This window comes from Mus caroli, unplaced genomic scaffold, assembly GCF_978045245.1.
Source record: "Mus caroli unplaced genomic scaffold, Mus_caroli_1 scaffold_5, whole genome shotgun sequence".
In the NCBI taxonomy this organism is placed as follows: domain Eukaryota; kingdom Metazoa; phylum Chordata; class Mammalia; order Rodentia; family Muridae; genus Mus; species Mus caroli.
The window spans coordinates 93,349,063-93,374,483 of NW_028227260.1; the positions used below are offsets into that span (position 1 = coordinate 93,349,063).

General features: G+C 39.4%; 2 pseudogenes; one reads left to right on the top strand and one right to left on the bottom strand.

Annotated features, from left to right (window-relative positions):
* Positions 1-2,075: 2,075 nt before the first annotated feature.
* On the top strand, positions 2,076-22,210 carry LOC110286418 (uncharacterized; annotated as a pseudogene).
* LOC115030239 (small nucleolar RNA U3) lies at positions 3,296-3,369 on the bottom strand (annotated as a pseudogene).
* Positions 22,211-25,421: the final 3,211 nt, after the last annotated feature.

Consider the following 25,421-nt stretch of genomic DNA (forward strand, 5'->3'; position numbering starts at 1 on the left):
AAGATCCTTTGTGATTGGGTTACCTCACTCAGGATGATGCCCTCCAGGTCCAGCCATTTGCCTAGGAATTTCATAAATTCATTTCTTTTAATAGTTGAGTAGTACTCCATTGTGTACATGTACCACATTTTCTGTATCCATTCCTCTGTTGAGGGGCATCTGGGTTCTTTCCAGCTTCTGGCTATTATAAATAAGGCAGCTATGAACATAGTGGAGCCTGTGTCCTTCTTACCGGTTGGAACATCTTCTGTATATATGCCCAGGAGAGGTATTGCGGGATCCTCTTGTCGTACTATGTCCAATTTTCAGAGGAATCGCCAGACTGATTTCCAGAGTAGTTGTACAAGCTTGCAATCCCACCAACAATGGAGGAGTGTTCCTCTTTCTCCACATCCTCGCCAGCATCTGCTGTCACCTGAATTTTTCATCTTAGCCATTCTGACTGGAGTGAAGTAGAATCTCAGGGTTGTTTTGAGTTGCATTTCCCTGATGATTAAGGATATTGAACATTTTTTCGGGTGTTTCTCAGTCAGTTGGTATTCCTTAGGTGAGAATTATTTGTTCAGCTCTAAGCCCCATTTTTTAATGGGGTTATTTGATTTTCTGGAGTCCACCTTCTTGAGTTCTTTATATATATTGGATATTAGTCCCCTATCCAATTTGGGATAGGTAAAGATCATTTCCCAATCTATTGGTGGCCTTTTTGTCTTATTGACGGTGTCTTTTGCCTTGCAGAAGCTTTGCAATTTTATGAGGTCCCATTTATCGATTCTCGATCTTACAGCACAAGCAATTGCTGTTCTATTCAGGAATTTTTCCCCTGTACCCATATCTTCGAGGCTTTTCCCTACTTTCTCCTCTATAAGTTTCAGTGTCTCTGGTTTTATGTGGAGTTCATTAATCCACTTAGATTTGACCTTAGAAAAAGGAGATAGAAATGGATCAATTCGCATTTTTCTACATGATAACCGCCAGTTGTGCCAGCACCATTTGTTGAAAATGCTCTCTTTTTTCCACTGGATGGTTTTTGCTCCCTTGTCAAAGATCAAGTGACGATAGCTGTGTGGGTTCATCTCTGGGTCTTCAATTCTTCAAGGAATTAGAAAGGGCAATATGCAAATTCATCTGGAACAACAAAAAACCTAGGATAGCAAAAACTCTTCTCAAGGATAAAAGAACCTCTGCTGGAATCACCATGCCTGACCTAAAGCTGTACTACAGAGCAATTGTATAAAAACTGCATGGTACTGGTATAACGACAGACAAGTAGACCAATGGAACAGAATTGAAGACCCAGAGATGAACCCACACACCTATGGTCACTTGATCTTTGACAAGGGAGCAAAAACCATCCAGTGGAAAAAAGAGAGCATTTTCAACAAATGGTGCTGGCACAACTGGTGGTTATAATGTAGAAGAATGTAAATTGATCCATTCCTATCTCTTTGAACTAAGGTCAAATCTCAGTGGATCAAGGGACTCCACATAAAACCAGAGACACTGAAACTTATAGAGGAGAAAGTAGGGAAAAGCCTCGAAGATATGGGTACAGGGGGAAAATTTCAGAATAGAACAGCAATGGCTTGTGCTGCAAGATCAAGAATCGATAAATGGGACCTCATAAAGTTGCAAAGCTTCTGCAAGGCAAAAGACACCATCAATAAGACAAAAAGACCACCAACAGATTGGGAAAGGATGTTTACCTATCCTAAATCAGATAGGGGAGTAATATCCAATATATATAAAGAACTTAAGAAGGTGGACACTGCAACTTCTTTTACTTTGGCTTTTTCCCCTACAGTTCTTTTCCACAGCAGCCTCTTCTTCTACTCCTTCTCCTAAAACAGCTTCTTTACTACTACTCGCTTCTACTTAGGGCAAGGGCTAAAACAACTCCTAATACAACAGCTTCTCTTACTCTACTTCTACCTACAGCAAGGGCTAAAACAACTCCTATTCTCATGCCAATGGAGCTCATCTAGCTCCACCCCACCTCATCCAGTCAGAATTCACACAAGCTCCAGGCACAAGCTCAGATGGTTCACAGGTAGGCTGACAGGTCTGGATCACGAGGAATGGTCCAGCCTGGCAGGCAGCCCACGCATGCAGCCTCACCGTGCATGCTGGCGCAAGGCAGTAACAAGTGGGTTTCACAGGGCCTGCAGCCGCACCCGCTTCCCGCAGTAGACAACTTCATGACCTCTCTGTTATACCACACCATGACCTTTCAGATAGACCACACCATGACCTCTCACATACACTACACCATGACCTCAGTTAGACCACATCATGACCTCCCAGGTAGACCACACCATGACTACTCAGGTAGACCACACAATGAACTCTCAGATAGACCACACCATGACCACTCAGTTAGACCACTTCCTAACCTTCCAGTTAGCCCACACCATGACTACTCAGTTAAACCACTTCATGATCTCTCAGATAGACCACACCTTGACCACTCAGATAGACTACACCATGACCTCTCAGATAGACCACTTCATGACTACTCAGGTAGATCATGTCATGAACTCTCAGGTAGACCACACCATGACGTCTTAGTTAGATCACATCTTGACCATTTAGTTAGACCATTTCATGACCTCTCAGGTAGACCACATCATGACCACTCAGATAGACCATACATTGAACTCTCAGTTAGACTACTTCATGACTACTCAGATAGACAACATCATAACCATGCAGGTAGGCTTCAACATGGCCACTCAGATAGATTACATCTTACCCATACCGAGAGAGTTCTTCCTAGTCACTCAGAGATAGTTCATCCTGGCCACACACAGAGAGATAATCAAGCCCAAAGAGGGAGAGCTCATGATAAACATACAGGGTTAGCTCATCAAAACCATGATGGCAGATCTCATCATGACCACCCAGGGAGAGCTTATCATGGCCATGCAGGGAGAAGTCATAACAACCAGTCATGGAAAGGTCAGAACAACCAGTCGCAGAGAGGTCATGACAACCAGTCACGGAAGGGTCATAATAATCAGTCATGGAGAGCTCGTAACATCCAGTCACAGAGAAATCATTATGACTGCTCATTGAGATCTAGTAGCATCCAGTCATGGATGCTTCATAAAGGAGAAAAATACCATGGTCAAAGAGGAAGAAATGGACCAAGGGATGCATCACCACCAGGATACGAGCCAGAAATTGACAGGTAGAAACAAAATCAGTACTTTATCAATGTTAGTACAATGTTTGGAATGATATAGAAATGTATAAGCATTTCTGTGTCTTAATAACTAAATTTGTATTTTCCCAATACAGACATTTTTCCACACAGTCAGAGAAACTTATCTAGTAACAAACTATAGAAATGATCCCTGAAAGGATAGTCTTTCAGACACTTTTCCAATTCAGGCATGTATTGGAACAATTTTGTGGCTCATGATATCAACTCACATGCATATGCAATTGCCTAAGATTGTTTCCCAGTCTGGCCTATCCTACTAGGCCTATCCACTACTCAGAGTAGCTACTCCTTTTGTATCCTATACCAACATATTATGCTAAATTGATATGATAGGATATAACTAATGGTAATCAACCTGTTTCTTTCCTTTATCTCCTTCCCTAGGAGTCCTAAAGGCTTTATCAGACAAATTATCTCACCTTCTGTGTGTCTTTGTATGTATGTGAGTGTATGTATCTGTGTGAGAGAGTGTGCATGTTTGTGTGGGGGGGAGAGTGTGTATGTAGTTGTTGTTGTAGTGCAAATTATGATAGACCCTGTACACATTAGGCAAGTGATTTATATCTAAACCACAACCTCAGCCCAACAAGTATATGTTACAGCAGTTTCTCCAAATCCATTGTCCAAATTGTATGCAGTCTTTAGCTATAGGATCTTGCCTTCAAATTATGTGAGGCAAACAGGGCAACAGCAATAGCCTATATTATTTTGGGAGTCTCTTCTATTCCTGTGTCTAACAATTGAAGAGGAGCTTTCCTGTACCTAGCACAGGGTTTATGTTAGGTAGTCTATGATACTTTTGGCAAGAACTGGCACTTAGAATTGTAAAACTTCATTCAAACTACATACATACATACATCTGTTTAAATATGCACATATATAACATATGTATGTTATTTATTTTTAATTTCTTACTGGATATTTTATTTACATTTTAAATGTCCCCTTTCCAAGTCACCCCCCCAAAAAAAACCCTATCCCATCCACCCTCCCCTGTTTCTATGATAGTATTCCCCCACCCATCCACCCACTCCGGATTGCCTGCCCTCCAATTATGCTACACTGGGGCATCTAGCCTTCACAGGACGAAGGGCGTGCCATTGATATCCAATAAGGCCATCCTCTGCTACATATGTAGCGAGAGCCATGGGTCCCTCCATGTGTACTCTTTGGTTGGTTGTTTAGTCCTTGGGAACTCTGGAGGATCTGGTTGGTTCATATTGTTGTTCCTCCTATGGGGCTGCAACCCCATTCAGCTCCTTTGGTACGTTATCTAGCTCCTCCATTGGGGAACCTACAGTCAGTTCCATGTTTGACTGTGAGCATCCACCTCTTTATTAGTCAGACACTAGCAGAGCCTCTCAAAAAACAGCTGTATCAGGCTCCTGTCAGCAAGCACTTCTTGGCATGCTGCAATAGTGTCTGGGTTTGATAACTGTATATGGGATGGATCCCCAGGTGGGGCAGTCCCTGGATGGCCTTTCTTTCAGTCTCTGCTCCAAACTTTGTCTCTGTAACTCCTCCCACGGGTATTTTGTTCCCCCTTCTAAGGATCGAAGTATCCACACTTTGGTCTTCCTTCTTCTCGAGCTTCATGTGGTCTGTGAATTATATCTTGGATATTACGATTATGAATTATATCTTGGGTATTATCAGTAAGCGTATACCATATGTGTTCTCACTCAGGATGATTTTTTTCTAGCTCCATACATTTGCCTCATAATTTCATGAAGTCATTGTTTTTAATACCTGAGTAGTATTGTGTAAATGTACCACAATTTCTGTATTCATTCCTCTGTTGAAGGACATCTGAGTTCTTTTCAGCTTCTGGTTATTATAAATAAGGCTTCTAAGAATATAGTGGAGCAAGTGTCCTTTTTATATGTTAGAGCATCTTTTGGGTATATGCCCAGGAGTGGTATAGCTGGATCCTCAGGTTGTACTATGCCCTAATTTTCTAAGGAACTGCCAGACTGATTTCCAGTGTGGTTGTATCAGCTTCCAATCCCACCAAAAATGGAGGAGAGTTCCTCTTTCTCCACATCCTTTTAATGATTGCTTCAATTTCTTAAGGAGTTATGAGGCTGTTTAGATGGGTTATCTTTGACACATTGTATCTGTCTAGAAAATTGTCCATTTCATCCAGATTTTCCAATTTAGTTGAATATAGACTTTTGTAGTAGGATCTGATGATTTTTTGGATTTCTATGGTTTCTGTTGTTATGTCTCCCTTTTCATTTCTGATTTTGCTAATGAGGATACTGTCCCTGTGCCCTCTGGTTAGTCTGGCTAAGGTTTTATCTATCTTGTTGATTTTCTCAAAGAACCAGCTCCTGGTTTGGTTGATTCTTTGTATGGTTCTTTTTGTTTATACTTGGTTGATTTCAGCCCTGAGTTTGATTATTTCCTGCTGTCCAATCTTCATGGGTATATTTTCTTTTTTGTTGTTGTTGTTCTAGAACTTTTGGTTGTGCTGTTAAGCTGCTAGTGTATGCTCTCTCCAGTTTCTTTGTGGAGGCACTCAGAGCTATGAGTTTTCCTCTTAGCACTGTTTTCATTGTGTCCCATAAGTTTTGATGTTGTGCCTTCATTTTCATTGAATTCTAAAAAGTCTTTAATTACTTTATTTCTTCCTTGACAAAGTTATCATTGAGTAGTGTGTGGTACACTTCCATGTGTATGTGGGATTTCTATTGTTTTGTTATTATTGAAAACCATCCTTAGTCTGTGGTGATCTGATAGGATACATGAGGTTATCTCAACCTTCTCCTGCATCTGTTGAGGCTGTTTTGTGACCAATTATATGGTCAGTTTTGGAGAAGGTACCATGAAGTGCTGAGAAGAATGTATATCCTTTTGTGTTAGAATAAAATATTTTGTAGATATCTGTTAAATCCATTGTTTCATAGCTTCTGTTAGTTTTCATGTGTCTCTGTTTAGGTTCTGTTTCCAGGATCTGTCCATTGATGAGAGTGGGGTGTTAAAGTCTCAGACTATTGTTGTGTGAGGTACAATGTGTGTTTTGAGCTTTATTAAAGTTTCTTAATGAATGTGGATGCCCTTGAATTTGGAGCATAGATGTTCAGAATTGAGATTTCTTCTTGGTATATTTTTCCTTTGATGAGTGTTAAGTGTCCTTCCTTATCTTTTTTGATAATGTTTTGTTGAAAGTTAATTGTATTCAGTATTAGAATGGCTACTCCAGCTTTTTTCTTGGGACCATTTGCTTGGAAATTTGTTTTCAGCTTTTCACTCTGAGGTAGTGTTTGTCTTTGTCACTGAGTTGTGCTTCCTTTATGAAGCAAAATAGTGGATCCTGTTTACATATCGAGTCTCTTAGTCTATGTTTTTAATGGGGAATTAGTTACATTAATGTAAGGAGATAGTAAGGAAAAGTGATTGTTGCTTACTGTCATTTTTGTTGTTAGATGTGGAATTATGCTTATGTGGCTAACTTCTTTTGGGTTTATTGAAAGAAGATTATTTTCTTGCTTTTTCTTATAGTTTACTTTCCCTCCTTGTGTTGGAGTTTTCCATATATTATCCTTTGTAGGGCTGGATTTGTGGAAAGATACTGTGTAAATTTGTTTTTGTCATTAAAATATCTTGATTTCTTCATCTATGGTAATTGAGAGTTTTGCAGGGTATAGTAACCTAGGCTGGCATTGTGGTCTCTTAGGTTCTGTATGACATTTGCCCAGGATCTTTTGGCTTTCATAGTCTCTGGTGAGAAATCTGGTGTAATCCTTATTGTGTCTGCCTTTGTATGTTACTAGACCGTTTTCCCTTACTGCTTTTAATATTCTTTCTTTGTTTTGTGAATTTGGTATTTTGATTATTATGTGACCTCAGTAATTTTTTTTCTGGTCCAATCTATTTGGAGTTCTATAGGCATCTTTTATATTAATGGCCATCTCATTAGGTTAGGGAAGTTTTCTTTTATAATTTTGTTGAAGATATTCACAAAGTTGGGAATCTTTGCTCTCTTCTATACCTATTACCCATAGGTTTGGTCTTCTCCTTGTGTCCTGGATTTCCTGTAAATTTGGGGTTAGGAGAATTTTGCATTTTGCATTTTCTTTGACAGCGTTAACATTTTCTATGGTATTTTCTACAACTGACATTCTCTCTTCTATCTCTTGCTGACACTTGGGTTTTTGACTCCTGATACCTTTCCTAGGTTTTCTATCTCCAGGGTTACCTCCCTTTGTGGTTTCTTTATTGTTTCTGTTTTCATTTCTAGATCCTGGATGGCCTTGTTCAATTCCTTCTCCTGTCTTGTTGTGTTTTCCTGTAATTCTTTGTGGGATTTTTGTCTTTCCTCTTTAAGGGCTTCTACCTGTTTACCTGTGTTCTCCTGTGTTTCTTTAAGGACTTTATTTATGTCCTTCTTAAAGTCCTCTATCATCATCACGAGAAATTATTTTTAGATCTGAATCTTGCTTTTCTGGTGTGATAGTGTATCCAGGACTTGCTGTGGTGGGAGAGTTTTGTTCTGATGATGCCTAGTAACCCTGGTTTCTATTATTTATGTTCTTATGCTTGCCTCTGGTTATCTCTAGTGCTACCTGCCCTTGCTCTCTCTGGGACAGGAGCCTGTCCCTTCTGTGTTTCTGATTGTGTCAGGACTCATCTGATTCTTGCTGTCTCTAGGATCCTGTGATCCTGCAATCCTGTGATCCTGACATCCTGGGTATGTCAGAGCTCCTAGGAGTCAAGCTGCTTTTGGAATCCTGAAATCCTGGTGTGACCTAGCTCCTGAATTCCTATAATCCTATGTGTGTTAGACCACCTGGGAGTTGAGCTTCTTCTGGATGTTGTGGAACTGGATACAGAGTTAGTGCCCAAGTTCTGCACAGGGCACAGGCTCAGACACAACATATGTATGTTAAGTAAACAAAATGGATGTTTTTGTTAACCATTCTTGGTGTTATTTAGGGTTTCTTCCTTCTCCCTCTGTCTTGCCTTCCTCCTTTTCAGTTAATTTTCTCCCCTGTTTTCTTATTATCCCTTCATAGCACACTTGTCCTATTTCACTCCTCTCTAGAGTTCCTCCTCCCGCTATGTTCCCTTGTACTTTCCTTGTTTCTGAGGTTATATACTCACATCTAAAGATTCAGATAATCCACAGACATATATTTCCTAGTATATTCATCCATTTGCTTGCAAACTTCATAGATTTAGCATACAGCTATAACTGATTACATATTAATACTCTAAAGAAAAATAATTTGTAATGCTGAAGTGTTAAATAGGGGTCAAGGGAGACAACTTAAAATTTAGAGCACTTGATGTACTAGCATGGAGACTAGAGTTCAAGTCCAATCATACACACAATGAACCAGGGGTCCCACACAAACCTGTAGCCCAATTGCTGAAATGGGGAAGACAAGATAGTCACTGGGCCTTCTTAGCTTCCAAACTATCCAAGAAAATGCAAGCCCTACTGTCAAGGAGAAACCCACCTACTAGGTGGAAAGTGATAGTGGAGGAAACATGCTGCCCTCTTCTGGACTTTGCATGTGTCTATAGGAACATGCATCAGCACAGAGATGATGTATACATGAAATTAAATCTTTTGCATGTGTTAAATCTGTTAGTGATAGGGGTTTTAAAATTGTTTTCTATTTTTTCACCCTGTATGACAAATACCAGATCTTCTGCAATAAGAGAAAGGACTGACTATTTATGGGCACAGGAACAGCAAAGAAATGAGATAATTGAACTGAATGTAGGGTAAGTGCAATACTTTCTATTTTCTACCTAAAAATTCTATGAGGTTCCATGTATTATATTCTTTTAACTAGGCTTTTCTTTTGCATCTTCCTTGCTTCTTCAAAATTTTAGTATTTATTTGTATTCATGATTGTGACTTGAGGACTTCACCTTCTGAGCTACAGTTTTCTGACATGGTAAGGAGACTTAGACTGATTTATCTCTAAGGACACACTGCCTTTGATGGTCTTGCATGTGTGTACAATATCAGAAATTGAATGTTACACTTGTAAGGTCAGTAAGAATAAAAGTCAAACACAGGACAGAGGGACTCTATTGTTATAGAGCACAGGCTTTATTTGGGAAAAGATGTGTAGTGAGGAGATCTCTAGTTCAGGAAACTAGAGACCCAGCAGCCCTCTTAGACACAAGAGTAGTTAGAGGGTGGGAAATGGAGAAGGGGACAGAAAATCTTCCTTTATGATGGGATCTTGGCCATTGCTAAGAGTAGCCAATCATTGTTCTGTTACAGAATGCCAAGGGATCAGTATGACTTGACTAGCCATTACTGGGGAGAAGAAACAATAAGAGAGACAGGAATATAGAAAAGCAACTTACTTTAGTTATAGGGATAAAATCTCTTCAGTTTGGGAATTGTTGTGGTTAACCAAGATACAAAATGGCCAAGCCCATAGTTAACAATATTAAGAACCAAGGATAAGAAGGGAATATTGTTTAAATGCTAAAGCTTGCAATTTAGATTTTAAAAAATCACCTCGTACTGAGTAAGGATGTCATTTCAATAATTTATCTCAACTTTTTCCATTTAGCTAGAAGATGGCTATAGTAGTTCTGAAGATAGTGATGTAAGTATTGATAGGTAGCTTTACACAGACTTTGTATAGTGCTTAGAGGAAAAATATAAAAACTGGCATTGAATATAAAATTAGCACATGGCCTTATAATCTGACTTTGAAAATTCCTTAACAATTCGTATAAATAATCATACTCAGAATTAGAAAAGTTTCATTATAACTGCATGGCTTTGTTTTATTTTTACTTCTTAGACTTATAAATATCATATTCTGATAATATATCCAAAATATAATTTTGCATCTAGACTGGATATCTCCCTACAGGAGTTATCACTGGTGAAATCAGTGCTCTTTGGATTTTTTTTCTTCATTTCAATTTTAAGATTTAAATTCTTTCTCTGCAATAACAGTGTATACTAGGCAAGTGAAATGAATGTCAATATACAATTTTGGTAACAGTAATAGCAGGGCATTACCTGTGACGATATTGGGAAGGCAGTAGTTCTATGTTTATTTAGCCTTTCTTAGATCTTAGTTGATATTGACCCCTGTAACAAAAGCAGGATGAAATACAAACATAAGTAAACAGAACTTCCTTAACATGACTACCTGCTCTACAGGTGGCAGGTAGTGAGGGTCACCAGCACAAGTAGACAATAAGAGCAGAGTTGAACATACTATTAGATTTTGTATTAAAGACCACCCTCCTTGAAGCAAACAAAGATATAGGGAAAGGCCTGTTTAGGCAGAAGGTCAGGAAAAGAGGGGGAAACAAGGGCTGCCTTTATTACTTATCTTCCTTTTCATAGGACAGGAAGAGAAAAACCCTTATAAATGGAGTTTAGCTGTCATAAAAAAAGTGTGACTTTTACTTTTCATTTAGTTTCCACAACTGCCTATGTGTCTTGTGTTTCTCAAAAGTATTAACTTCGTTATGTGATGAAAGGCTAGTTCATGGATATATTTTAGCCTGCTACAGTGGTATTTTGGAGTGGCTCTATAAAATTCTACCAAAGATACCAGGAGAATTTATACAAATGGGAATGAGAACTATTTCACTATACTACCTTTGAAATTAACCTAACCAAAGTTACTTGTGATTTAATTGAAAGCTCTAAGTACTTTTATATTCATGGTTTAATCTAGCTTTAGAATTCCTTTGTGGGTAAGATACTACCATTTCCATATTACAGAATGATAGATTGAAACTGAGGAAAGGGTGCTGGTTGTTGCTTGTTTCTGGCACTACTGGGAACCAAACATAGGATCACATGCACACACTGAGTGAAAAGATACATCACTGAGCTGTGCATGAGTTCTAGTCCAGCTGAGGAAGGGGTGTTTTGCTTTGTGATGTTTTGTTTTTTAACTTCACCCAAATCATACAATTGATAAAAGCTTGAAGAGATATTCAAACATCCTTTGTTTTTCCACAAAATCTATATGGGTATTTTACTGTCCATATTGCCTTTCCACAACTACAAGCACAGAGGAGGTGCGATTCTTACAATACTAGAATACTCATTACCATTTGTTGGTTAAACAGTTACTATAGCTGTAGACAGTGGATTCAGTCTTGATGAGTAGGAAAAGGATAACCACAACTAGGGAACAAGAGTGGAAAGAGGTTGATTATTTTAACAGGTAAGTGATACAGGAAATGTTAGGCATATCTTCAGGAGTATGCAGCCTTTCTCAGTTCTTGGTGAACTCAGCTTTAGACAGGTAGGAAAACTCAGTATCCTCCAAAGACAGTTGTTTTCTAGTTCTTCTCTTGAAGATTTGAAAAATGAAATTCCTGGGCCATGGGGGTGATAGGGGAGGATTAGGATGAAGCATTTTATTATGGCCAGCTTAGAAGAAGGCATGGTTCCTATGGAGGAAGGGTGTGTCTCCAGCGACAAGGGACCATTGAAGTGGTGCTCTGGGGACTGCTACATACACTCCAGTGACATCATCTTGGCAGGCTGAGAGACCTGGAAGCACTCATGAGGCAAAGAGTTTCAAGGAAACTCAACCTCCTGGAAACTTGGCATTCTCATAACCCATATACTCATACCCTATCCCTGCGTTAGTCTGGTGTATGGATCCACGTGCTCTCTTTTAGTATTATTTTATTATATGTGCCTTTAAAGATTGAATTCTGACATATCTAAGCCCTCACCAGTGTTCCAAAGTCCCAGAAAATCTTTGAAGCCGACAAACTTGGAATTCAGTAAGAATTCAGTGAGAATATTATCTATTCAGTAACATTCAAATGTACTTCTAGTAGAAATGGTGAAACTAATTAGGCATTACAAAGAACGGAGCTAGAATAGCTCAGGGCTAGTCTGCAGAGTGATTATTTAGGACAGTAGCCAGTATTATCCAAACAAGGGAATAAACAGTGGCCTAGATAATAGGTGGGTTTACCATGTAAGAGTTAAGCAAACCAACTGAGACAGGCAACTTCACTACAGCCAGGTATAATAGGCTACATTGCATATTAGAAGCAAGTTGATGAACTCTTCTGACAAATGGAGATTCTCCACAGATACTTAAAAGAACAACCAAGTTACACTCATATAAGAATTTATCAAGGCCTAGGAAATAGGAGGTTTGTAGTATTTCATTATTCATGAGAAGGTCTGCTAGAGCAGAACCCCCTGGTGCTAGCTTTCACAAGGCTCAAAGGAATAGCACAAATTGTGACTAGGGTATGAAATCCTTACCTGTCATTAACAGACCCTAAGCAGAGCTGCTTTATCTTTACTGTAAATACTATCTGGTTCCTGTAAGTCCTTTTGAAGTCATTCCTTTGTTTTGTGTCAAGTAATTTCAATGTACTTTGCCTGCTGTGACATCCTACCTTTTTGTTTTCTGTATTATATAAGATTGGTGTTCACTTTGTGATAATACATTCAGATTCTACACAACCTCTCATGTTGATTTTGTCTGTCATTCACTGAATCCTGTTCTACCTGCAACTAGAAACCCATTCTACGCAGACAGAGACCAAAAAGGGTCTGCAGAAGGGGACTAGTTTAAGAACTTAGGACAAAAGCTGGTATGAGGTATAGGTAGATTGTCAGTCCAGTAGGGCACCCAATATGAGGTGTCTGGCACATCCTCACAATCTCAAGTCACTTCTTCCTGCAGAGCTTCCAAGCAGGACTAAGAGATACTAAGAAACCAGGAAATATAAATCTCTTCTAATGTCCTTGGTCTCCAGAAAGAACATTCTCAGACCTGCTGTTTGGAGCCTAGCATATAAAAACAAAACAAAAACAAACAAACAAAAAAACAAAAACAAAAACAAAAAAAAACATGCTCAATCAAAGATCATGTATCATTTCTTAAAATACAAAACAAAAATGCTGTCAAAATGTCTCTAGGTGGAGAATTTAGTACAATAGTAAAAAATATACCCAGAGTTAACTGAAGTAAATGAGTCACAGACTAAAAATTTCTCTAAAGGCTTCAGCTCACACAGTAGATCAGCAAACAGATTTGAAAGCTAGGGTTATTTAAAGAGTTAAAACATTAGTAGCCCTCTCACCACACCCAAACATGGAAATTTGCCCCAAAACATGCCTGCCTGGCATCTACCATTACCTCACATAACACCTTAGTACAAGACACATCCATCATCTCCCAGCTTGGTAGGTTGCATGTCCAGGTTTGGTGGCTCTTGTCTGCTAGAGACTCACAAGCCTGAAATTGTAGTTTTGCCCTGAGTGCCCTCTTGCTAGAAAGTTCTGGGGAAGTATCTACTTCCTAGATCATTCTAGCTGTTGGCAGACTCTTGTTTCTTGCTGCTTGTCAGAGTCCATTCTTTTAAAATCAAAACCTGAACTACCTCTCTCTCCTTCTTGTAAGAGACCAGTTCTGTCTTCAACAAAACCCATACATATTTCTGCTGAAATTGCAACCTTCTCACTGTCCTTCCTGGCTTCCACTTCTAACTTTGTCCTATTGATTGCATTAGGGTAACCAAGGTATGTATATATTAGTGTATTGTTTTGGTTTGGTGTTTGATTTGGGGGGAGGGGATGGTGGGGTTTTTATTTGGTTTGGTTTCTTTTTTGTTTTGTTTTGAGACAGGATTTCTCTATATAGGCTTGACTGTCTTGGAATTCACTCTGTAGGCCAGACTGGCCATGAATTAAAAGATCTGCCTGTCTCTGCCTCCCATATGCTTGGATTAAAGGCATGTACCACCACTAGTGCTTGGTGGTATATTGTGGAAGGAAGGAAGGAAGGAAGGAAGGAAGGAAGGAAGGAAGGAAGGAAGGAAGAAAGGAGGGAGGAAGGGAGGGAGGGAGGGAGGGAGGGAGGGAGGGAGGGAGGGAGGGAGGGAGGGAAGGAGGAAGGAAGGAAGGAAGGAAGGAAGGAAGGAAGGAAGGAAGGAAGGAAGGAAGGAAGGAAGGGAAATTTTTATAAGGAACCTAATATGAAAGTAGTCAGTAGAGTGCTTGCCTAGAATTTTCTAGCTTTAGTTCCATGCCTAGCACTGCAAAAGGAATGGAGGGAGGCAAGGATGGAGGGAGAGGAAAATGAAGGGGAGCAAGGAAAGTAATATTTATCTAATTGATAAATATTACTAACATTGAACTAACATTGAACTCTCATCCCCTCCTCAAACACTGTTTAGTCCACTCAAAGCCTAAAAAGAACAGTATTTATAACAAGACAGAAAGTGGTTACAGAAAGTACCTTGCTTATGCAAAACTACTGACTATAGCAACTCAAATAATTATTCTAAAATAGCAACACAGCCTTTGGACATTTGTTGTTTTATGGCAAAGTGAGACTGCATATGTTAAACCTTTTCCCTGAGATTACTTTATCTACCCAATAAAAACTTCCTTCTTAGACTAGGGATATAGTCAAGTTGTTATACTATCTAACATGTATGAATCTCTTGGTTCATTACCAAGAAATGCATAATAGCAGGTTTACTGGTCTATGTCTGCAACCCCAGCACTCAGAAGGTAGAGGCAAGAGTATCTAAAGTTCAAAGCTATCTTCAAGTATGTAATGAGATAAAAGCCAGTCTTGAATACATGAGACACTCTCTCAATTTTTTTTCTGTACTGATTACTGACACGAAGACCTATTATAACAAAGCATAAACCAGACCCGCTAGCAGTCATACATGAGCCTTTTGCAACAAATATCAAAGGAAGTTGAACTGGCTTTTGTACTAATTCCTATATAACCAGGCTGCCCTTAAAGTCAAGATCCTCCTGCCCCAAATCTTGGTTTGGGGGATTCTTGGTATGTGCTACCACATTGTTTTCCATTGTCTTTTATTGGGTGAGAGACCTCAATGTGTTGATATTATAGGATACCTCAATCTCCAGGTTTAGGGTATTGTAGATATGTGCTCTCTCTTTGACTTTTAGGTCCCATGTTCATTGGAATATTTATGGTGTTTAGAATGGGATTCTGGTTTCTCAAGCTAGCAAGTGTTCTACCACTTTTCTGCACTCTCAATCCTCTGGCTACCATTTTTGTAATTTTCCTCCTTTTTGCTTAACCTTGAGGATCATTTTATGAGTTAGAAAATTGACATAGTGACTGGGCAGACAAGTTGCAAAAATCATTAGCTGCCAAGAGGAGGGAGATGGAGAAGCAAAAGAAATGAAGTCCTCCTGTCTTTTAACATAGGCTCCAAGAAAACAAACATACTCATCAGCTGTGCAGGGAAGTATGCAGAGAAAGAATAAGAATGACCAGACTGTCAGAACAGGCTTAGGAGTTTAATAACTATTTAAAATGTAATATAAGTCCCTTCTGATCGACACCAGCACCAGGGAACCTTGGGCCCAGGGTATGTGGACACCCACAAGTTCCCCACAGGACTCTCCATAGGATCTTAGGACCTCTGGTGAGTGGAACACAACTTCTGCTCCAATCCAATCACGTGGGACCTGAGACTGCATTAATTAGGGAAGCAGAAAACCCGGCCTGACCAGGGTCACAAATCCGTTCTGGTCAGAACCAGCACAGGGCACCTTGGGCCCTGGGTCTGAGGACACCCCCAAGGTCCCCAGAGGACTCTCCATGGGATCTTATGACCTCTGGTGAGTGGAACACAATTTCTGCCAGAAGGAAATGATAAATCTAACAACAAAAATAATAGGAAGCAACAATTACGTTTCCTTAATATCTCTTAATATCAATGGACTCAATTCCCCAATAAAAAGACATAGACTAACAGACAGGCTACACAAATGGGACCCAACATTTTGCTGCTTATAGGAAACCCATCTCAGGGAAAAAGACAGACACTACCTCAAAATGAAAGGCTGGAAAACAATTTTCCAAGCAAATGGTCTGAAGAAACAAGCTGCAGTGGCGATTCTAATATCGAATAAAATCGACTTCCAACCCAAAGTTATCAAAAAAGACAAGGAGGGGCACTTCATAATTATCAAAGGTAAAATCCTCCAAGAAAAACTCACAATTATGAATATCTATGCTCCAAATGCAAGGACAGACAAATTCATTAAAGAAACTTTAGTAAAGCTCAAAGCACATATTGCACCTCACACAATAATAGTGGGAGACTTTAACACACCACTTTCATCAATAGACAAATCATGGAAACAGAAACTAAACAGGGACACAGTGAAATTAAAGTAAGTTATGAAACAAATAGACTTAACAGATATCTACAGAACAGTTTATCCTAAAACAAAAGAATATACCTTCTTCTCAGAACCTCATGGTACCTTCTCCAAAATTGAACATATAATTTGTCACAAAACAAGCCTCAACAGATACAAAAATATTGAAATTGTTCCATGCATCCTATCAGACTACCATGGACTAAGGTTGATCTTCAATAACATAAATAATGGAAATCCAACATTCATGTGGAAACTGAACAACACTCTTCTCAATGATACCTTGGACAAGGAAGGAATAAAGAAAGAAATAAAAGACTTTTTAGAGTTTAATGAAAATGAAGCCACAACATACCCAAACTTATGGGACACTATGAATGCATTTCTAAGAGGGAAACTCATAGCTCTGAGTGCCTCCAAAAAGAAACTACAGAGAGCACACACTAGCAGCTTGACAACACACATAAAAGCTCTAGAACAAAAGGAAGCAAATTCACCCAAGAGGAAAAAACAGCACGAATTAATCAATCTCAGGGGCGAAATCAACCAAGTGGAAACAAGAAGAACTATTCAAAGAATCAACCAAAGGAGGAGCTGGTTCTTTGATAAAATCAACAAGATAGATAAATCCTTAGCCAGACTCACTAGAAGGCACAGGGACAGCATTCTAATTAACAAAATCAGAAATGAAAAGGGAGAGATAACAACAGATCCTGAAGAAATCCAAAACACCATAAGATCCTTCTACAAAAGACTTTTCTCAACAAAAAAGGAAAACCTGGATAAAATGGACAAATTTCTACATAGATACCAGGTACCAAAGTTAAATCACGATCACGTAAACGATCTAAACAGTACCATATCCCCTAAAGAAATAGAAGCAGTCATTAATAGTCTCCCAACCAAAATAATCCCAGGACCAGATGGGTTTAGTGCAGAGTTCCATCAGAACTTGAAAGAAGATCTAATTCCAATTCTCACAAACTATTCCACAAAATAGAAGTAGAAAGTACTCTACCCAACTCATTCTATGAAGCCACAATTTCTCTGATACCTAAACCACAGAAAGATCCAACAAAGATAGAGAACTTCAGACCAATTTCCCTTATGAATATAGATGCAAAAATCCTAAATAAAATTCTCGCTAACCGAATCCAAGAACACATTAAAGCAATCATCCATCCTGACCAAGTAGGTTTTATTCCAGGGATGCAGGGAAGGTTTAATATACAGAAATCCATCAACGTAATTCATTATATAAACAAACTCAAAGACAAAAACCACGTGATCATCTTGTTAGATGCAGAAAGAGCATTCGAGAAGATCTAACACCCATTTATGATAAAAGTCTTGGAAAGATCAGGAATTCAAGGCCCATAACTAAACATGATAAAAGCAATCTACAGCAAACCAGTAGCCAACATCAAAGGAAATGGTGAGAAGCTGGAAGCAATCCCACTAAAATCAGAGACTAGACAAGGCTGTCCCCTCTCTCCATACCTATTCAACATTGTACTTGAAGTCCTAGCCAGAGCAATTCGACAACAAATGGAGATCAAGGGGATACAAATTGAAAAAGATGAAGACAAAATATCACTTTTTGCAGATGATATGATAGTGTATATAAGTGACCCTAAAAATTCCACCAGAGAACTCCTAAACCTGATAAACAGCTTCAGTGAAGTAGCTGGATATAAAATTACCGCAAAAAAAGTCAATGGCCTTTCTCTACACAAAGAATAAAAAGGCTGAGAAAGAAATTAGTGAAACAACACCCTTCTCCATAGTCACAAAGAATATAAAATACCTTGGCGTGACTCTAACTAAGGAAGTGAAAGATCTGTATGACAAGAACTTCAAGTCTCTGAAGAAAGAAATTAAAGAAGATCTCAGAAGATTGGTAGGATCAACATTGTAAAAATGGCTATCTTGCCAAAAGCAATCTACAGATTCAATGCAATCCCCATCAAAATTCTAACTCAATTCTTCGAGGAATTAGAAAGGGCAATCTGCAAATTCATCTGGAACAACAAAAAACCTAGGATAGCAAAAACTCTTCTCAAGGATAAAAGAACCTCTGCTGGAATCACCATGCCTGACCTAAAGCTGTACTACAGAGCAACTGTGATAAAAAAAAAAAAAAAAAAAAAACCTGCATGGTACTGGTATAACGACAGACAAGTAGACCAATGGAACAGAATTGAAGACCCAGAGATGAACCCACACACCTATGGTCACTTGATCTTTGACAAGGGAGCAAAAACAATCCAGTGGAAAAAAGAGAGCATTTTCTACAAATGGTGCTGGCAGAACTGGTGGTTATCATGTAGAAGACTGCGAATTGATCCATTCCTATCTCCTTGAACTAAGGTCAAATCTCAGTGAATCAAGGGACTCCACATAAAACCAGAGACACTGAAACTTGTAGAGGAGAAAGTAGGGAAAAGCCTCGAAGATATGGGTACAGGGGGAAAATTCCTGAATAGAACAGCAATGGCTTGTGCTGTAAGATCGAGAATCGATAAATGGGACCTCATAAAGTTGCAAAACTTCTGCAAGGCAAAAGACACCATCAATAAGACAAAAAGACCACCAACAGATTGGGAAAGGATCTTTACCTATCCTAAATCAGATAGAGGACTAGTATCCAATATATATAAAGAACTCAAGAAGGTAGACTCCAGAAAATCAAATAACCCCATGAAAATGGGGTTCAGAGCTAAACAAAGAATTCTCACCTGAATACCGAATGGTTGAAAAGCACCTGAAAAAGTGTTCAGCATCCTTAATCATCAGGGAAATGCAAATCAAAGAGCCTTGAGATTCCATCTCACACCAGTCAGAATGCCTAAGATCAAAAATTCATGTGACAGTAGATGTTGGCGAGGATATGGAGAAAGAGGAACACTCCTCCATTGTTTTTGGGATTGCAAGCTTGTACAATCACTCTGGAAATCAGTCTGGTGGTTCCTCAGAAAATTGTACATAGTACTACAGGAGGATCCTGCAATACCTCTCCTGGGCATATATCCAGAAGATGTTCCAACTAGTAAGAAAGACACATGTTCCACTATGTTCATAGCACCCTTATTTATAATAGCCAGAAACTGGAAAGAACCCAGATGCCCCTCAACAGAGGAATGGATACAAAAAATGTGGTACATTTATACAATGGAGTACTACTCAGCTATTAAAAAGAATGAATTTATGAAATTCCTAAGCAAATGGCTGGACCTGGAGGGCATCATCCTGAGTGAGGTAACCCAATTTCAAACGAACTCAAATGATATGTACTCACTGACAAGTAGATATTAGCTCAGAAACTTAGAATACCCAAGATACAAGATATAATCACGAAACACATGAAACTCAAGAAGAACGAAGACCAGAGTGTGGACACTTTGCCCCTTCTTAGAATTGGGAACAAAACACCCATGGAAGGAGTTACAGAGACCAAGTTTAGACCAGAGACAAAAGGATGGACCATTGAGAGACTGCCATATGTAGGGAACCATCCCATAATCAGCCTCCAAACGCTGACACCATTGCATACACTAGCAAGATTTTGCTGAAAGTACCCTGATATAGCTGTCTCTTGTGAGACTATGCCGGGGCCTAGCAAACACAGAAGTGGATGCTCACAGTCAGCTATTGGATGGATGACAGGGCCTCCAATAGAGAAGCTAGAGAAAGTATCCAAGGAGGTAAAGTGATCTGCAACCCTATAGGTGGAACAACAATATGAACTAACCAGTACCACGGAGTTCTTTTCTCTAGCTGCATATGTATCAGAAGATGGCCTAGTTGGCCATCACTGGAAAGAGAGGCCCATTTGTTGTGCAAACATTATATGCCCCAGTACAGGGAAAAGCCAGGGCCAAAAAGTGGGAGTGGGTGGGTAGGGGAGTGTGGGAGAGAGTATGGGGGACTTTTGGGATAGCATTGGAAATGTAAATGAGGAAAATACCTAATAAAAATATTTTTAAAAGTAATATAAATGAGGAAAGTAAACATTAACACTTTTGAAGTTAGGACTCAGAAAAGTAGGTAGGTATAGTTGTTCATATCAGCAAGCAACTGCTTCGATTCTTTGGTTTGGTTTGTTTGTTTGGTTGCTTTTTTGTTTTGTTTTGTTTTGTTTTTAGAGGGTCTCATAGCCAATGCTGGCCTCAAACCCTATTTCCAAGGATATTCATGAGCTCCTGATCAATCTGCCTCTACCTACTAAGAACTAAGATTATAGGCACAGCTTTGATGAATTTTACTGAGCTACAGTTTTTATATTATATAGTTAGACTACTCAGTTTTGTGGCTTTTAGTAGATTCTGAGATGTGCAGTCTTCATCCTGATGTAATTTTTGAACATTTTCTCTGTTGGCCTCCAAATTGCCATGCTCTTTTTGAGACACTCCTCATGCAGACTTTTCTTGCCCCATGTTCTCTGCATCCTAGTCCAAGACACTCACAAATCCATTTTCTTCCTATGGACGTTTTGATTACTTTTGTTCCAAAATATACTACACTTAAAAAGGAGTAAAACTGGATTCCTATCTAACAGTTGAAAACTCATCTAAAGATGTAAAGTAAATTGATAATAAAACCTAGGGTTAGGAGTATAATTCAGTGGTAAAGCACACACTTAATGCATTAGAGGCCTGAGTTTTCTCAACAGCTGGGAAAAGCCTGAAAACATACTTCCTGACACAGAACATGGGTTCTAAAGGGAGCATAGATGATACTTGACTGCACCTTCTCCTTTTAGACCTCTAGAAATGAGACCTTCAGACACAAAGTTGAAGGCCCCAAAGTTGCTTATCTGATTAGAGGCCACTAGAATGACTTACTAATTATTGTGCCTTAATTCACAGTTGCTAGAGACTTGAAGTTGATGCTGAATTTGTTGATGGTACATACACCACAATTAAGACTCTAACACGTCACCCAAAAGGAGTGAGACTGAACTTCGATGTTGTAGTGCAGACTAACTGGGTACTTATGACGAAATGGCAGAATTGCTTGCTCACTAGATATTAAAGAAGCCGTGTTTATTTTAGGCCAACTTGAAATCAATAAAGTTATCTTTTACATATAGGAAACATGAGAACCCCTTAATACACCTGGAATCTTTTCCTGTTCTCTGCCTTTGTGAGAAAGTTAGGAAAATAAGCCAACCTCTTTTATATGTGTTTATGATTATCATTGTCTGCCTCTCTGTCTTTATGCATCTGTCTCTGAGTCTGTCTCTGTTTCTTTCTCAGTCAGTCTGTCTGTCTATAAATCGATCTACCTGTCTATCCATCTATCTACACTATCATTCTCCCTCTCATAGACATATCTTAGGTACTATTGGAAACACTCTTCTCTATCAACTCATTCATCCTCTCAGTTTCACAACCCCATAGATAATGTAGTACAAGTGGGGCACAGAAGAGACACTGAGCCACCTAATTTTACAGAACTAAGTGGTGATGTGCTGAACTACAACCTCAGGCCACATGACTCCAAAGAACATCCCTCTTAACTGCCTCACTACAAGAAGGTCCTAGGTTCATTGCTAGACAAGGAAGTCCACATTCTGGGTCAGCTCTCTTTCTTAAAACGTCGGGCCAAAGCTCCTGGAGACTTTTCAGAAACTAGTGGTGAAGTTCAAGAGTTCAGCTTGCAGCTGAGGCTCTTGCTCAATTGCTTCCCCAAATGCTTATCTCCATTAGGCTTTAACCTGCATCTTTGAACAAGTTGATCTACGGGAAGTTCAGCAATGGCAGTCCTCAGCTGCGCCCTTCATGTCCAAGGAGTCTGCTAACACACCACATTTCTTATTTGATCTGAAGGCAATCTACTGAGAGATCATTTCCTGATAACACACTATCTGTTTTTACCATCACTAGAAAGGCACTTGCCGCCAACAATCCTTATTTTGCTTTAATCACCTTTGAAGGGGAAGCAGAAGAGTCGGAAATAATCAACTCCTTGGAGTTTGAATCTGATTTCCCCAAGGTATTCCCTTTCAGAAGAGGTCCATCAACAATAGGCAGAGAATAAAAAAAAAAAAAAAAAGTGTCGTCTAGGGCAGACAGTGTTTTTCAAACAGTTGGCCATACCTCTGCTGGCAGCCGGGAAGCAGCTGAATCATCAAACACAAGGCCTCTAAGGAGATGAATGTTAGACTGACTGCATGGAAAGAGACTTTCAACCAACTGTAAAGCCTGGAGAAGCTGCTGCCTTCACTTTACCACTGGCTTGCTTTCCTGAGGGTGGTCAGGCTCAACTGCTGCCTATAAGCTTCTTTTGTCTGTTCTCTCTCCCCCCTCTTTCAGAAGTCTTACATAGCATCTCCTTGCCTTGGGTGGAGTGCCTATGTGAATGTTGGGTCATTTCAATTGTTATGTCTGCTCTGTAAGCTCAAGCTGTTAAAATGAGTCCTCTGGTGAGAAACTCAAACTGGGGGAGAAAAAAAAGACACTAAGAAAGAACCCTTGGGAAATAACAAAGGCAGACATTTTTGGTTCCAAGTGGCAGGAATTACCTAGACATTCAGAGATTGAAAGCCAAATATTTGGACAAAACTCTAGACTTGATTTGAGTCGCAACCTTTATATATATATATATATATATATATATATATATATATATATATATATATATATATATAAAATCCTTTGACCAATTCTTTAGAGAATGTTGGGCAGATGGCACAGTGTTTAGGAATACTGGCTGTTCTTCCAGAGGACCTACTTTTAATTCAACATACAGGCTAACAAATGTCAGCAACTCCAGTTCGAGAGAATCTGACACCTTCATTTGGCCTCCGAAGACACTAGGCATATTCATGGTGCCCAGAACAGACATGAAGGCAGGCGAAACACTTGTACACATAAAATAGATTTAAAAATTAAAATACATGTGTGCGTGCGCACACACATGAAAGTATATGGTAATGGAATTGACCTAGACAATGCAACTTAACTAATATTAGAGACAAATGTTGGATGCAGCTGCTGTGACTTCAGCATCGATGTCCTCTTTCCACAGTGTCATGTTGTAATCTAATCCTTAATGTAGTGGCACTGAGAGGTGGAACCTTGAGGAGGAGGTTGGCTCTCTTCAACTTGCAAGCCAGTGAGATTGGTGACCTTATCAAAGAGGTCTGAGTCAGATTTGGTACCCTTTCTACTCTTGACATTAGAGCAGTAAGGCTCTAGCTAAAAAGCTGAAAGCAACTGACACTAGAAATTGAATGTCCTTACGCTGTGTTCTCAGACCTCTCAGACTCTGTAGAACAGTGAGAAATATCTTTATTATTTACCAGTTACCCAGAGTCATGGCTGCACTTCAGTGCAAAAGCGCTGTGTTCAATTCCCAGCACTGAAATAAAAATCTATCAATCAATTACTCAACCTAAATTAACTACAGTTTCATGAAAAATGAATTTCTATGCTTTTTTACATAATTATCATGGACACGAAGCACATATTATCCTTGGTTTGACTATGAATGAGCACAGGAAATGCTTGTTGTTAGCTCCTTGATGCTAGTATGTTTATCGCTACTATCTAATTACATTTGCTCCCGATTTAAAAAAAAAAAAAAAAAAGGAAAGACCAGATTTCTGACACTGCAGTGTTGGGCAGTGATCAGAAATGGAGCTGCCCTGTGTCATTAAGAACAAATGCATATGCAAGGGAACCTTGACATTAGTTACAGATGCTGCTCAGCAATGAGAGGGTGCTTGTCTAATATACACTAGGCCCTGATTTTGATTGGTGTTTCTGAACAAAAATGAAGAGGAAAAGGGGGCAGCCTTGAAGATTTACCATAGCATAAGAACTAGCCAAAGAAAGAATTTGCCATCATACCATAGGGGTGTAACTAGGTCAATGGGATCTGAGACTTGGATCATTTAGCAAGCCTCGTATGGTTTCTTTACTAGGAAGCCAAACTGCCTTATGATTACAACTTCCCACTGTCAATTATTAGCTGTGTCACTTTGAGAAAGTCCCCATGTTACAGTTTCTTCATCCTTGTAATAGGGATAATGTCACTTCCCATTTCTTAGGCTTCATGCAATAATTTAAATGAAATGATGTATGCAAAGCATGTAAAACAATAACTAATGTTTAGCAGGCAGCAATAATGTTGTTCTCCATTTCTGTATGTCTGAGTCATTTTTGAGCTGCAACCCATACACAATGGCTCAAGCCTGTAATCTGCCCTCTCAATGGCTTCACATCTGCCTTGGTGTGTGCTCAAAAACACTGTGTGTGTGTGTGTGTGTGTGTGTGTGTGTGTGTGTGTGTAAACTAAAGCAAAAAGATGAGCTTCAAATATTTCTTAGCAGCAACGTCATAGTGCACAGGTATTTTATTTCCTCCCCAAGTAATAATGGCTGCTTAATAATTTAATAAAAACTGATTGGTGTTAGTAAATACCACATAGAATAAATGTACAAGACTGGTGCAGAGATAATTGTTTCCCTTTCAACCTTTTCATCTCTAAACAAGACAACTCTGTAAATGGCATATGATGGTAAGAGCAGATGCGGAAGGTCTATGGGGGCTAGTCTTCAGTCAACTGCCCACCGAGCATCACATGGTAGCTGATTACAGAAGTTATGCCCAAGGGTTGGCTTCTCACAGTTTTCTGAGTGGTAGTCTTTGGGGACTTTGGAATGGTTTCAAAGTTGGTAGATTTGGAGGAAATATATGAGGTGCTTGGCAATTCTGTATAAGGAACAGGAAGGAAAGAGAGTGAGAGAGGAAGAGAAAGGGCACCAGAGACACAGAGGAAGAGGACACAAATAAAAGCAGGGTAGAAGTAGGGGTGGAAGATGGAAAGTGAGAGAAGTGGATTTTAAGTAAGGGGATGAGAGGCACGAAGAGGCATAGCAGTGTGCCTTGAATCCCCTGGACTCTATCATGCCTCCCAGGAAAGACTGAGCTTTGTTTCAGCTTGAATCAGCCACCTCCCATGTGCTCTAGCACTCATGCCTTCAGGCACAGCTGCTTCAGTGCCCCAAACCATTTCATGGACGATTCATCTGTGCATCTGCTGTGC